Genomic DNA, 14,265 nt, shown 5'->3' on the forward strand with positions numbered 1-14,265 from the left:
ACATGCATTTGCTGATATATTATAAAAGGGTGCAAGGATAAACTGTATTTTTTGTTTAATTGCTACATATGGGAAGGGAGGAAACAAGATGGAGAGGGGATCGAGGTAAAAGCAAACAGCTCTGAATATGCCTTATGTTACAAATGAGGCTTTGAAAACTTGACAACATTGTGTAAAACTATTTCAGTTTAAACTGAAAGTAGGAATCTCTAAAAACAGAAAATAAAATGAGATCAGTGAACCTAAGTATGTATCCAGTTGGTGGCACAATCACAGAAGAGAATTACTCCAAATATCTTTAAAACACAATCTATTGTGTATATAAGCAGAGATGAAGCAGATACAAAAATATGATAGATTTACTGCACTGGGATTCTGGGTGGATGAAAGAATATAGATATAATGTTAGTGAAGCTAGTAGAAACCCTGTACTGTAAACCTGAATTTCACCTGGAGGTATCAGTATAAACTAATAATCGGTTTTATCTCCATTCTGTACACACAAACACAAATATACACATATATGCGTGCATATTCCCTAGTTTGACCCACTAAAGTCTAGAAACAATGATAAATCTAGTAGTGATAAACATTCCTAATTCCTATATTGTGCCTTCTCAAAACTCAAAGAAACCAGGGCTCCTTGAAGAAATGGTGAATCTCAGTCTGAAATAGAAAATGGGTAAGACAATCCTGCAACATTTGTTGTACCAAGTACAGAAAAATACAAAAGCACACATCATGTCTAAAGGACTCGAGAATTAGCTTCCACTGGTCAAATATGGGACAATTTGAATATTAATAAGAATATTAATGTAAATACACCAATTACATTTACACTGAAAAAAAAAAAGAAATTAAAAAGCCTAAAAAATAAAACCTCAGCAATCACTTTTAGAGGATGCTGTTAGGGAATTCACTGTTTTTAAAAATAAAGAGCAAGTATCAAGCGTTTATCCTGAATTTCCTTTATGAACCTCAGGGTAAACAAAGTGTTGAGATTAGTTTGTTTGTTTGTTTGTTTATATTGGTTTTAGAGAGAGAGAGACAGAGAGAGAGGAGAGAATGAGAAGCATCAACTTGTGGTTGCTTCACATTAGTTGTTCATTGATTGCTTCTTGTAACAGCCTTGATGGGGCCGGAGGAGAAGCTCAAGCAGAGCCAGTGACCCCTTGCTCAAGCCAGCAACCTTGGGATCATGTCAACAATCTCATACTCTAGTCAGCAACCCTGTGCTTAAGCTGGCGAGTCTGCACTCAAGCCAACAAATCTACACTGAAGCCAGTGGCCTTGTAGTTTGGAACTAGGGACCTCAGTATTCTGGGTCAATGCTCTATCCACTGTGCCACCACCGGTCAGAAGAGACTAAATTTATTTTTACATAAGTATTCTTGTAAATACACAAAGAAGGAATGATAAAACTGGGATACTGTTTTTGTTGTTGTTGTTTGCAATCACTAATGAATTAAAATATATTGGCAATAATCATCAATGACCAGTAATATCTCAGAAAAAGAGACCACCACTCACTATATATTTTTTAATCAAAATACACAGTCTGCCTGTGATGTATATCATCTTGGGGAGGGGGGACCATATATGAATCTGACGAAAGCTAGAGATTTAACCAAGAAGTCTTAGAAAATACAAAGAACAGAGAAATACATTAAATAGCACCATCAAAAAAGCAATTATGAAAATCCACATTGCAAAAGTCTATAGCATAGGTTTTTAACCTCAGCACTATTGACATTTTGGGTCAGTTAATTCTTTGCTGTGAGTGGCTGTCCTGTGTTGTGTAGGATATTGAGCAGCATCCTTGACCTATACCACAGATGCTAATAGCACTCCCCAGTGATGACAAGAAACAAAATGTCTCCAGACATACCAAGTGTCCTTTGCTGGGAATGGGGATCACCCTTATTTGAGAATCTCGCCCTGGCCGGTTGGCTCAGCGGTAGAGCGTCGGCCTAGCGTGCAGAGGACCCGGGTTCGATTCCCGGCCAGGGCACACAGGAGAAGCGCCCATTTGCTTCTCCACCCCTCCGCCGCGCTTTCCTCTCTGTCTCTCTCTTCCCCTCCCGCAGCCAAGGCTCCATTGGAGCAAAGATGGCCCGGGCGCTGGGGATGGCTCTGTGGCCTCTGCCCCAGGCGCTAGAGTGGCTCTGGTCGCAACATGGCGACGCCCAGGATGGGCAGAGCATCGCCCCCTGGTGGGCGGAGCGTCGCCCCTGGTGGGCGTGCCGGGTGGATCCCGGTCGGGCGCATGCGGGAGTCTGTCTGACTGTCTCTCCCCGTTTCCAGCTTCAGAAAAATGAAAAAAAAAAAAAAAGAATCTCTACTAAAAAAAGGACAAACAACTCAGTTTCTTCAAAAAACAAACCACAAGGGTGAGGGTGGCAGGGGGAGACAGAAAAGGAACCTACAGAATAAAAGGGGATTAGAGACATATCAATCCATTGCAATGTGATTTGAATCCTAATAAAAGAAACTTTTAAAGAAATCCTATAAGGCAACTGAGGAAATTTGAATATTAATTTGGCATTTAATGATATTAGGGAAGTACTGGTAATTTTTATGTTTTTGGTGTGATAAGGTATCGTAGATAAGTTTGTAAGTCCCATCTTATAGAGACATACTGAAATATTGACAGAGGAAAAATAAAAGAGCAAAGATGTGCTTCAAAATAATTGGTAAGAAAAAGCATGGTATATGTAGAGATGAGATAAGACTGGCTAAGAATTATCATTGAAGCTGGGTGATGGGCACATGGGAAGAGTTCACTATAAAATTCTCTTCCCCTTTGAACACATTTGAAACCTTCTGTAATAAGGGATGAATAAATCAATCTGGCAGGCAGCTCTTCTCCCATTCCTCTCAGTGAGTATTAAGCTCCAGAATGACTAAGGGAGGGATTTAAGAATTTATAGTTCCCTGAGCTTGCTCAGTTGCTAAGTGCCTCTCAGGGTCCTAACTGGATGCCAAGAGTACTTCTATTGTTTACAACATGGCCCTTAAACACAGGAGCCAACTACATACTCAGCAGCAAGCTATTCCAGAGCCGTGAGAAAAGCCCACTGTGGTGCACTGAGCGGACAATAGGACAACTTGCACCCTGAGGTGACATCTTCTTAAGGGATGTTCATGAGCAATTTTGTCTACAAGGGATTTTTTTGCCTTAAGCAATGAATTTAGAAGTTCGCTTCCAAGTAAAGTGTGATATTTTACTCATCCTGGAAGAAGCCAAGTCGCCACTAGCCCTACACAGCGAACTTCAGACCCTCAAAACGTATAGCAACTAACCCGGAAATAAATGCTCCTTTCTCTTGAAGACTGACTCTACCCTGTTACAAACAGCCCCTACTTTCTCAGAATTTACTTTCTTCTGCTTCTTCGTCAGGGACACATCTGCAGTTCAGTCTTTCTGGAAATATGTAGATAAAACAGAACAAAACCCATGTCATTATATCCTCCAGTGCCAATTTGTATTTCTGTGCTTCCTAGTTCAGGGTATTAGGTATGCTTCTTCTGAACCCAAACTTCCAAGAAGAGTGGCCAACAGAGAGGGGAAGAGCCTCACTTCACACAGCTCGTCCCCTGGGCTTGCGACCAACTTTTCAAAGGATAGCAGAATAAACCAAACTCCCTGGACCACCAAGCCCCTGGAGCCAGAAGTTCTCCTGCAGGGGAGACTGAGTCACTCTTCACTGTCTAGAGGTAAATAAAAGAAAGACTATATCATGTATTGGGGGGAAAACTTAGGGTCCAGTAATAAAAAAAGACTTTATAAACTTCATTTATTTCTTTCTCTTGCTGAAATATTAAGTTCTATCCAAGTCTTCTAGAAGCTACATTTTCAGGTAGAGAATAAAATTTTGACCAAGATTTAAATTGTCCTAATAGGTTTGTTCCTTGAAATCACCTGTGTTAAAGTGTCACTGGACTTGTATGGCTGTGAGGATCAGGGGTCTTTGTAAAATGGAACCAAAAATGTCACACCCATTTTTACTTTGCTCAGCTCTCTTTCCTAGTATTAAGATCAATCAATAAATCTAAAAATAAAAAATTGCCACATCAGAACTAATCACTGCGAGATTATAGTAGGGTAACCTTGGACTGCTTGTCATTATCAGATTTAAGTGGGGACCATCACTCTCAGTTGCCAGTGCATCCCTGCCTCTCACTAAGTCCTGACTTCACCAAGGCCGGAGAGCTCCCCCAGAAACAGTGAGGCCCAGCTCTGAAGATTTCCTTTTCTTTCTACACTTATTTGGGGGAACTAAACATAAATGGGTCAGACGTTCTGAGAATATGCATTATTTGCACTGAGGCAGCACAAGTTAATGCTGCCACCTTGACCTAACCGAGGTAACAAGGAGGAACCCTAACTACAGCCATTACTCAGCGATAACACACTCACGGAGAGACTGCTGGATCCACTGCTAATGCTTCTCCTGGGGGTCTGCAGAGTGAGGAGGGAGCAGCCAGGAGAAGGCAAGATGCCCAGGGTAACCGCCATCCACCCGGTTATATTATCATCATACTAATTTACTAAATACAGTTGTACCAGGAGATTTATGCAGACTACTGCATTCATAAAAGAAAATGAAATGTTAAAAGTAAAACTGCCATTGTTTTTCCAACCTTTTTTCTAAAATAACTATCAAAAACACTGTAGAGTAAGATAATCAAATGTACCTGACTCACACACATACTTCAGGCTCTAGGAAAATACCTAGAGATTAACAACCACCAGCGACAAAGCACCTTTCCAACTTACCAGCTGGGTTGAGTATGAAGCCCTATCTATTTCTCACTTCAGATTCACAAAAGGAACATTTAGTAGGTAAGGAAACTTCCACTGCCAGTCACAGAACCCTGTCCAGTGAGCTAGCTCCTGGCCACACAGCGGCCACAACAAGGAGGAGGCGGGGAAGTACGCAGAACTGATTTTCCTAGAGCACTAGCAATTTCCTGAGGGAAGATGGAAGTCTACTGAGGAAAGGATGTAAGATGTTCTGAAGACAGATGTCTTTTCTAACCTGTGAAACCGTAGCTGGCACCATGCTCACAGCTCACCCCAGGAGCTAAGAAGCACTTCCCAGGGGAGGTCTTGGAAACCTCTCATCCAGATCTCAGTGGCTTGGAATACAAAGGGTCAATAGCGATATCTGTTCCATGAGGCTGGTATGAGAATTTCAACAGACACTGGGTCTCCAGTACCTACGTGCCTAACATATTAGGCCTCAATGAACAATGGCTAGGTTCAAAGACCAGGCTACTATCCCTGCAGAGACACCAGGGCCTGAAGCTACTTTTCCAAAAGGAGTAACAAGCTTTCCCCGGCCATTAACACTTGCTTAGAGGCAGGCAGCACAGAGAGATCAAAAAGTTCTGGCTGACAGTGGAGGGTGGGGGGCTGTGGGAGTGAGACTTACGAAAATGAAGTGGGTTCCTACGTAAGATGGGAAGACAGAGCCTAGGAAAATGCGAGGCTTCGTTCAAGGCAGCTGGTGACCTGTGAGAGGGCGAATCCATTCAAACATGCTCTGTGGAGGGGCCAAGGAGTGAGGACATGAGGCTCAGAGAGGAAGGAACATAACCCTTCCACACAATGTGGCTGCCATGGGAACAGCAGCTACCTGACTGTAACAGAGTAAATGCTGCTTCTTTGTTTTAACGTTCACAATCAAGTTACAGGTACATCATGGAAGCACTTACCAGATTAAAGAATAGGATATAAGTATTACCAACCATGAACATAGAAAATTAAAGGCATAGCTGCCCAAAATAGAGAGGATGGATGGAAAAGGGGAGTATGAGACAAGAAATAGGAGAAAACAAGAGTCTGCCAGTGTCATCTGAGAGGCACACGGAAGGAACCAGTGTAGAGAGTAAGGGAGACCGGGATGGTCACAGTGAGCTCATCAGCTATCACAACAAGATACCAAGAAACTGCCTTTAAAACCAATCAAGTGAGAAATGGTGCTTCAAGCATAATATTTATACATATGGAAATCCCCACAAAAGAAGCAAAGATGATCTACAGGGAAAAAGAAAAAAAAAAGGTAGTTGCTTTTGAGAAGCAAGGCTTAAGTGAAAGAAGTCGGGTAAGACATGTTGCTCTTCTGTTCTGTAATGTTTTCTATTTTTAGCCACTTGCATACATTACTTTGACTGAACTTATTTTAAATAAAAGATCCTCTATAAAACCACTGTTTAGATCAGTCGGATTTTACTCAAGTTTTACCAGGTCTTCCAAGTGGTGTGTTGAGACCATTGCAGCTGGACTTACAGTGTGTTTACTTTATTTTAATCTTAGCAAAGTCATGTTTAAACTCTACAAGTGCACTAGTCATTATATGGCTCTGAAAAGCTGTCCAACTCCGATTTGTTTTAAACAAAATAGAATGGCTTTGACGATCGTTCTAGGTTTTCAGAATATGGAAATTCACAGCAAGAAAAACAAAGTGATTTTTAAAGGTTCACCTTCCACAGAACAGTTCAACACAGGCACAAGCATTCCAGAACATTTGAGTCTCTGAAAGCCAATCAATACTTAGAAAAGGCTCAAATCTTGAGTTCTTCCAGGAGGGCTATTTAATTTTGAAAAAAATGAACTGATAAGCATAATTAGCCAAAAAGCTTAAGGAAACAGCACTTTCTAGTATGCCCGTGGAGAAGTTGAATTATGAAAAACAATCTGGAAATTGTTATTGTTTTTGTGAAACATTTACCCAGCACAGACAGCAGAGTAAGGACCCCAGCACATGTCTGGGAACCATGATCAAGGAGATGATGCTAATTAGCATGATGTTAATTAGGGCTCCCAGCCACTCAGGGAGCCAGCAGTGGGGGGCGGAGGGTGGGGGGGGGGGCAAGCAGCAGGGCCTACAGACAACAAGCAGAATGAGTCAAAAAAACCAGCTAATGGAGCATGGCAGGAAGACAGAAGTGCATAACGAATTACATTTTTAATGGAGAAAAAAATAAGCAAGGAACAACTTATCTTTACTGACGTCACTGCCTTTAAGTGACCGATAGAGAATGACAAATAGCTTATGTAGATCCTGCTTTGAATTTTATAGATTCAATAGCTTTCCTAAACAGCAGTGGGAACTAAAAATTCCCAGAGAGCCAAAAACAATGTTTTTCATTTAAAATCAGTTTTTAAATATTTTTCTTACAAACCTACAGGGAAAATGGAGATAAGTTCGGAATATTGCGTCTATTCTCAAATCCGGACTATACCACAAGTCATTAAGTAGAAAGCTAAACAAATCATTTATCATATACCATCAATCCCCTCTCCTAATTCACACACACACTGTCTCTCTCATATGCAGGCATGCAACCCTTTAAAGCATCATGATTATTCCCCTGAAGCATGTCTGTCTCAAATTCTTAATTGCTCATCCCTGCAAGATCTTACCCAGCATGGCCTGACCTTCTGAAAGGATCAGAACATGATTGATTGATTACATTGTTCATTCATTAAATTTTATTCAGACTTAGACTAGCCCAAATCCCTTAAAGCAATTCTCCTTCCTCTGGTTTATGTCAAAATAAAAGCTCCTACTAGCATTTATCCATGTCTTTAGACACTTCCAGAAATGTCAAAATTTCAGGTAATCTCACATATCCTTATATTTTTAAGACAAATGTTTCTGTTGTTGTTTAATATAGCTTCTTCCAAAAAAGGGTAGTGAAATAAATATCCCTGGGTGGAATCAACCCAACGGAAGCATACAAATCAAACAGTAAACCCAGAGTTAGTTGACAGAGGGAAAGCAACCAGGTAAGTCTGTCAAATTTCATTTGAGTTTCTCAGAAAATATGTGTGTAAAAACAAACAAAAGCCAGGAATCATCCAGGGAGGAATTCTAAAGGACAGCAGCACTACGTTCCAAGCTATGTAGACCCTGGTAATAACGTCACAGAATTTTCAGAAGCAGGCAGGATTAGGCAGATTTTTTGGAATAGGAGGCATACTTGCTCCTTCCTTACATTATTTTACCGTCCTAATAATTCAGCCCATTCTGTCTCTGTCCTCCACCCACCCTCCTCTCCTCCTCACACATCCCCACACCCCAGAGAGAAGTACATGGTAATGCTAGTTTTCTGTTCCAGACCCACAACACAGAGATCCACCTAGTATACCTCTTTCTGACCCAAAAACTTGGGGAAGGCCTGTATCTGATGTGTTTCCTACTCATTGTGCCCAGGCCCTTCAGCCAGACCAGACCAGCTACCGCCCTCTGCAGGTGGTCAAAGTAAACACCCACCCCAAGGATCCCAGAGGATCCCGGGGCAGGACAGCTCCCTCACTCTCCCTACCCCAGGTACATCTAATCCTACGGCCCCTCTCAGAATGCTGCCTGTGCCCTCGACTCCTACATCCCAGCCTTGTGCTCCTTTGCACTTGGTTTTGGATTGGTCTCTCTGGAAATAGACATTTGGTCTACCTCACCCCTAGCTCTCAACATCCTCACCTCACCAGAGGCTGCCTACAATGATGTAAAGATTTCTGTATACTTTTATTGGACAACTACAACACTGTCGGTTCTCATTTTTACATGGACTGTAGGTGGCTCACAGCTAAATTTCACATTGACATGAGTGAGGCGTTTTTATTGGGGTTTCCCAGCAGAACCCCTTGTCTTCTGTTTGACTTCTGACCTCTCTTAGTTCAAGCATGCTAGCTGTCACAGCATTTTCTGCCAAGAGCTGATATATTACTAGAGTACATTTCTTTCCTGTTTCAGAGCAGGGGAGTGATATAGTTTCAGAGGCGGAAGTGCGCTTAGCAGTCATACAGCCCAAAATTTCCCAAATGCCAGAACTCAGGCCAGTACTGGCCAGATCATGGCTAACAATCACACTGGGCCTGAATTTTTGTCCTAGTCTACAAAATCTGTCAGTGTGGGAACAACTAGGCTGGGCGAGCCTATACAATTTTCAGTAAGGACAGGGAGACTAGCTGCAGTGAACTGATCTGTCCCCAGCTGTGTAGCTGTCAAGTGCAGAACTGATCTATCTGGGGTGCTGCGACACAGGCTTTGAGAGGAGCAGCCAACGCTGTCCCACCAGTCCGCCCGCAGCGGAGGCACGCCCAAGGCCTGAAGAACACGGCTTTATTACCTGCCCGGGCTGTCTCACATGTACCGTGAGATCACGCAGCCACCACGAGGACAACTAAAGGGGAAAACCAATAATCTACCACCGAAGTTTACTTGACCTCATGCTAGAGCAATTATGCGCTGTCCCTGGAGAGCTCCAGGGACCACACCAAGCAGTTTTCAGTACAAAGACTATTGGAAGTTTCCACATTAATTCCTTATCCACCAATTAAGAAAGAAAAAAAAAAAGGTTTCTAAAGCAAGCATATGTGAATGAATGAGAATTCATACACTTAAGTAAAAAACCAGCTACTCACCCTCTCTTATAAAACCCCACCATCACCCCACCAGCAACCAGGTAGAGTATGGAACTGAAATGGAAGTAAGAAAGCCAGGCAAGTACACTCCTCCTGCCTCACAGAACCATGGTAAAAATCAAACCAGACAGTCTAAGTGACAGTGTTCTAACACTTTATAAAACTTGACCAATGCAGGGGATGACCAACTGATAAGAATGAAGTATCTTTTTTTAAAGGACTCACCTAAATTCTCGGTTTGTGAAGAGTCAACTTTCCTGGAGATATACTGAATCAGCCGAGAAGACTTCAGCAGCAATAACTAAAATAATAATAATAAAAAACCATCAGAATCAAGTAACGTTACAGATGTCAGTTTTTTTTGGGGGGGGAAAATCTCAATCTATACATTTGGCCATTTCCCCCCTCACTAAGCATGAAAGGAAATAACTCAGGAAACAATGAATTTCCGCTGCAACACATGGGCTGGGAGTTTTCTTTACCAACAGGGAACTGAGGTCCCAGGACACTTATTTCAAAGACCAAAATTATGTTACTGTTGGCAAAGAGGCAAAATACATGATCTTCTTCCCTGTGGTAGAAATGCTTAATGGCTTTGAATTTAAACAAAGACTATATATATATAATATATATATATATATATATATATCCCCTCCCTGCCCCCACCAATGTTTAAAACAAAAAAAATCTCAGGCACTGCAAATTAGCCTACCTGAGCTCTTCTTGTCTGGTTCACTTTTTTCCTACTTAGTTCCTTTAACACGTCTGTGAAGTGGTCCTTCCTTGCTTCAGCTGTTCCCCCCCTCCTTCATTCCCAGTACTGGCATTGAGAACTGCCCGGTTAACACCTTCCTCCATGGAAACCCAGTCTGAAGCAAGGAAGCACCATAATCAATTGTAGAAATCCACACAATGAGCCAGCCACAGCTAACAGATAGAAGCCTGAGTGAGAACATACACATGAATCAATGAAACAGAATCACATACAGTTACAGAACCAAGTATCCCTATGAAACAGAACAACCGCAGGTAATCAGATCTGTCTGGGTAGGCAGGTGTGTAAGACTAGTTAATAAATGGTACTGGTTTGCTACTTAGGAAGAAGAAGAAAACATTAGGATCTCTCTACTTAAGATAAACTCAAAATAGAATCCAAATGAGTATGAGAAGAATATACAGATAAATAGATTTATAATATAGGGATTGAAAAGGCCTTTCTTTTTAAAACATGACATCAAAATTTGATACTATAAAGGACTGAGACATTTGACTGACTACATTTTAAAAAATGTCCACGATATGAATGGCAAAAACAAATAAAAAACAAAAACCAAGAACAAACACTGATATTTTGGGCAAAAGATAAAATAAGAAACAAGAAACTTACAAAAGGCTGCTATCCTTATTATGCAAAAAAAATGTTTTAAAAATCAGTAAAGAAATTAATACTCCCCTCAAAACAAACAAAGCAAATTAATAAAGTTTACTCAACTATATTAATAATGAAAAAATACAGCTTTAGAACACGGAGATTGTATTTATTACCTATCAAACTGACATTTACCAAAGACGGACAATAGCCAATGTTATGATGCAGCACTTAAGCAATTATGTCAGCATGTAAAAATGGCATACTCTTTGATTTAGCAATCCTATTCCTAAATAAGCTTCTTAAAGTAAATTATGCTGTAAGCACAAAGATAAATATACACAGCACTGTTTATAATTATGAGGAAAAATAATAAGTGCCCGAAAGGTCCACAAACAGGAGACATGTTAAATAAACTACACAGACTCTGAAATTCATGGAGGTCTATATTTATTGTTACAAAAAGACATCATGATATACTTCTGAGTGAATAAAACACTTAAACAACCACAGAGTCGACTGTATTTGTGTATGTGCACATGTGTATGTGTACATATGTGTGTGAGTGCGTGTTCATAAGCGCATGTACATGTGTGCGTGGGTGTGTTTTCCTGGATGTTCTAACAAACAGCTAGAAGGATTTTTAGAGAATTTTTAATTTGTTTATATTTCGTGTAATGAGCATGAATTTTTTCCCAAACAATACAATTGAACTATTTTTAAATCTTATGCTCAAACGTAAAGTGATAAACTGCATAGATTTCTACTTTCCTTCTCTATCAGCTTTTCTCTTTAGTAAGATTTGTGTCACACAGGTGCGTGTGGTGAAGACTGATTAGAAAGTTCCCTTCCTGTCTCCCGGTCCTTTTAACTCCCCAGGGCCACCTCACCATTTGCCTTTGCCTAAGACACACCTGTATCCTTATTATACTTCTCTTTTTACTTAAGCTAGCTCAAGTGGATTTGTTACTTGTGACCAAAGGAATACCACTAATACAATGCTGCTTTTTATTTTCCACCTTCTTAATCATTCTCTCCTATTTGAAAACAGAACATTATATTCTGTAATTGTATTAATGAAGATTTACAATGTCATGTACTGTTTATGACCTACAGCCGAAATAATCGAAGCAAGAAGCTCAAAGCCAATATAACAAAGGCAAAAAGAAACCTATTTCAAGAGACAGATAAGTTCCTTCCTGACTAATAAAAGAACTGATGAAAAGAGTATTTGAATAAGAATAAGAACAAAGGGGACATATTTGTTCAGATGGGCCATTTCTATGGTTAAAATATTCTCTACAATAATATTCTTAATCATACTACATATTTATTTTTATTGGGTTTTATTTACATATAAAAAGATTTTTTTTTCCTACTTGGACTATAAAATACAAAAAAGGTATTCTCATAAAGGGCCCATTATAATCAATTTATCTCCAGCAAACAAATTTATTCTTCTCATTGCCCTATTTTTAAAGGTTCAGAAGTTCCATGTAATAACATGAATCCTCATAATACCATAATTATAAACCTGGTTAAAAAGCCATAATCCCTTGTAGACATACAAATCCCTCTATAGGTGTGTTGATGTAAAGTACAAATCTAGATAATCCCCCTTCATCTCCTGGAGGCTCCCTTTACCCCTCAAAATTTCCCTCAATGGTAGATAATGGACAAGAATCACTACCCAATGTCAGAGAGGAGCAATCATAAGACTTAACTAAGTATCTCTATCTCCAGTGCCAAGCACTAGCCTCTGTTCTGACCCCTCCTCAATGCAAGGAAACCTTTCTACATGGACCGATGGGGAGCCAGGCAACTCCATAGCTGAGGCTGAGATGTATTAGGGTTTAGAAGACAAAACACTGCATTTAGGGAAGGCAAAAATAAAGTGATTGATCTTTGTCCTGTCATTTACCAGTCATCTGGCCTCAGGATGACTTAACCTCTCTGTACCTCAGTTTCTTTCTCCGTAGTAACGCCCAGCGAGGATTAAAGGAGATAACGTACCTAAAGCAACAAGCAGTGCTCAATAGTCAAACGTGGTCTTGCTTGAGTGGGAGCAGTGATGGAACAGCCCATTGTTTGTTGCCTACAAAACCCTGGGACAAAATATGTCCCTATGTAGGACAGTCAACTACTTACAGTGATTATTTTAAACATGACAAAGACCCTTCCAATTCAATGGAAACTTCTCAAGGTGCCAGGAGTTCATTAAAGGAACTTTGCCAGAAAGTGGCCTTCTCCAGATCACCATAGAATAAATCATTTGGCAGTTTCCATGTTGTGCCTTTTCTGGAGTATTTCAAGAGGCATAGGTAACTGTGACCAAAAAGCACCAAAAGCTACCAGCTGAAATGCCTGTCACCAACAGCAGGACAGTAGGGCGGGACTTAACTACTTTTGTATCACAGGCAACCTCCTACATGCTTGGGAAGCTTACACACCCATCTCAGAGTCCCAGGTCACTCACCAACAGAGCAGAGAGGTAATACTTAGCTATTTCAGATGTGGAAATGAGAGAGTGTAGCTAAAGTTCTTAACACAGTGCCTGGAGCCCAGTAAGTGTCCAGTAGACGAAAACATCTACTGTCAACTATCAATATACGTACTCATAACAGCATTAAACAGTAATAAAACACATGTTAAAAAACGTGATTAAGACCATACAAGGCACTTCTTCACAGTGAGGGTGTTATGAACTCTTGTTTTTCACATTTCCCTTGGCATAATCCCCACAGGAATGTGGAGTCCCGCTGAAGGGGACCTGAGGCAGCAAGAGGGTCTCAAGCTATTAAGGGTCTACATGAGCCTGACCGGGCGGTGGTGCAGTGGATAGAGCGTCGGACTGGGATGCAGAGGACCCAGGTTCGAGACCCCAAGGTCACCAGCTTGGACCCAAGGTCGCTGGCTTGAGCAAGGGGTTACTCGGTCTGCTGCAGCCCCACTGTCAAGGCACATATGAGAAAGCAATCAGTGAACAACTAAGGTGTCACAACAAAAAACTAATGATTGATGCGTCTCATCTCTCTCCGTTCCTGTCTGTCTGTCCCTATCTGTCCCTCTCTCTGACTCTCTCTGTCACTGTAAAAAAAAAAGAAAAAAGGTCTATATGATGCATGTGGCTGGAATCATACTATGTGGTACAGATTCCCAAGCTACCAGAAACACATTGCCCTAAAATTTCTTTAAAAAGAAGAGAAGAGTATAACATCACACCTGAGCCCTAATATCCGCTGCACAAGCATAAAACTCAGAAGATGGGTCCAGATGGGCATTATCTCAAGTCATATTGCGGCCCAAAGTTAACAAAAGTGCTTTTATAGCAAAAGACCAAGTAAAGCAGAAAATATCCACTAAATTTAGCTTAAACTCAAGCTAAGTATACCCCTCTTAGCTTGAAGTTCTCATTATTAACATTTGATATATTTATTACTGATTGTGCAAAATCACAAAA

General features: G+C 40.8%; 1 protein-coding gene across 6 annotated transcripts in view; it reads right to left on the reverse strand.

Moving 5' to 3' along the window:
- TLN2 (talin 2) overlaps positions 1–14,265 on the reverse strand; it is a 484,588-nt gene that overhangs the window by 280,011 nt on the left and 190,312 nt on the right. For all 6 annotated transcript variants that reach the window (XM_066274650.1, XM_066274649.1, XM_066274645.1 and 3 more), the window contains one exon: positions 9,662–9,737. The gene's annotated coding sequence lies outside the window, so the exon portion shown is untranslated. The remainder of the gene's footprint in view (positions 1–9,661; positions 9,738–14,265) is intronic.

The sequence above is a fragment of the Saccopteryx bilineata genome, chromosome 4 (genome assembly GCF_036850765.1).
Source record: "Saccopteryx bilineata isolate mSacBil1 chromosome 4, mSacBil1_pri_phased_curated, whole genome shotgun sequence".
NCBI lineage: Eukaryota > Metazoa > Chordata > Mammalia > Chiroptera > Emballonuridae > Saccopteryx > Saccopteryx bilineata.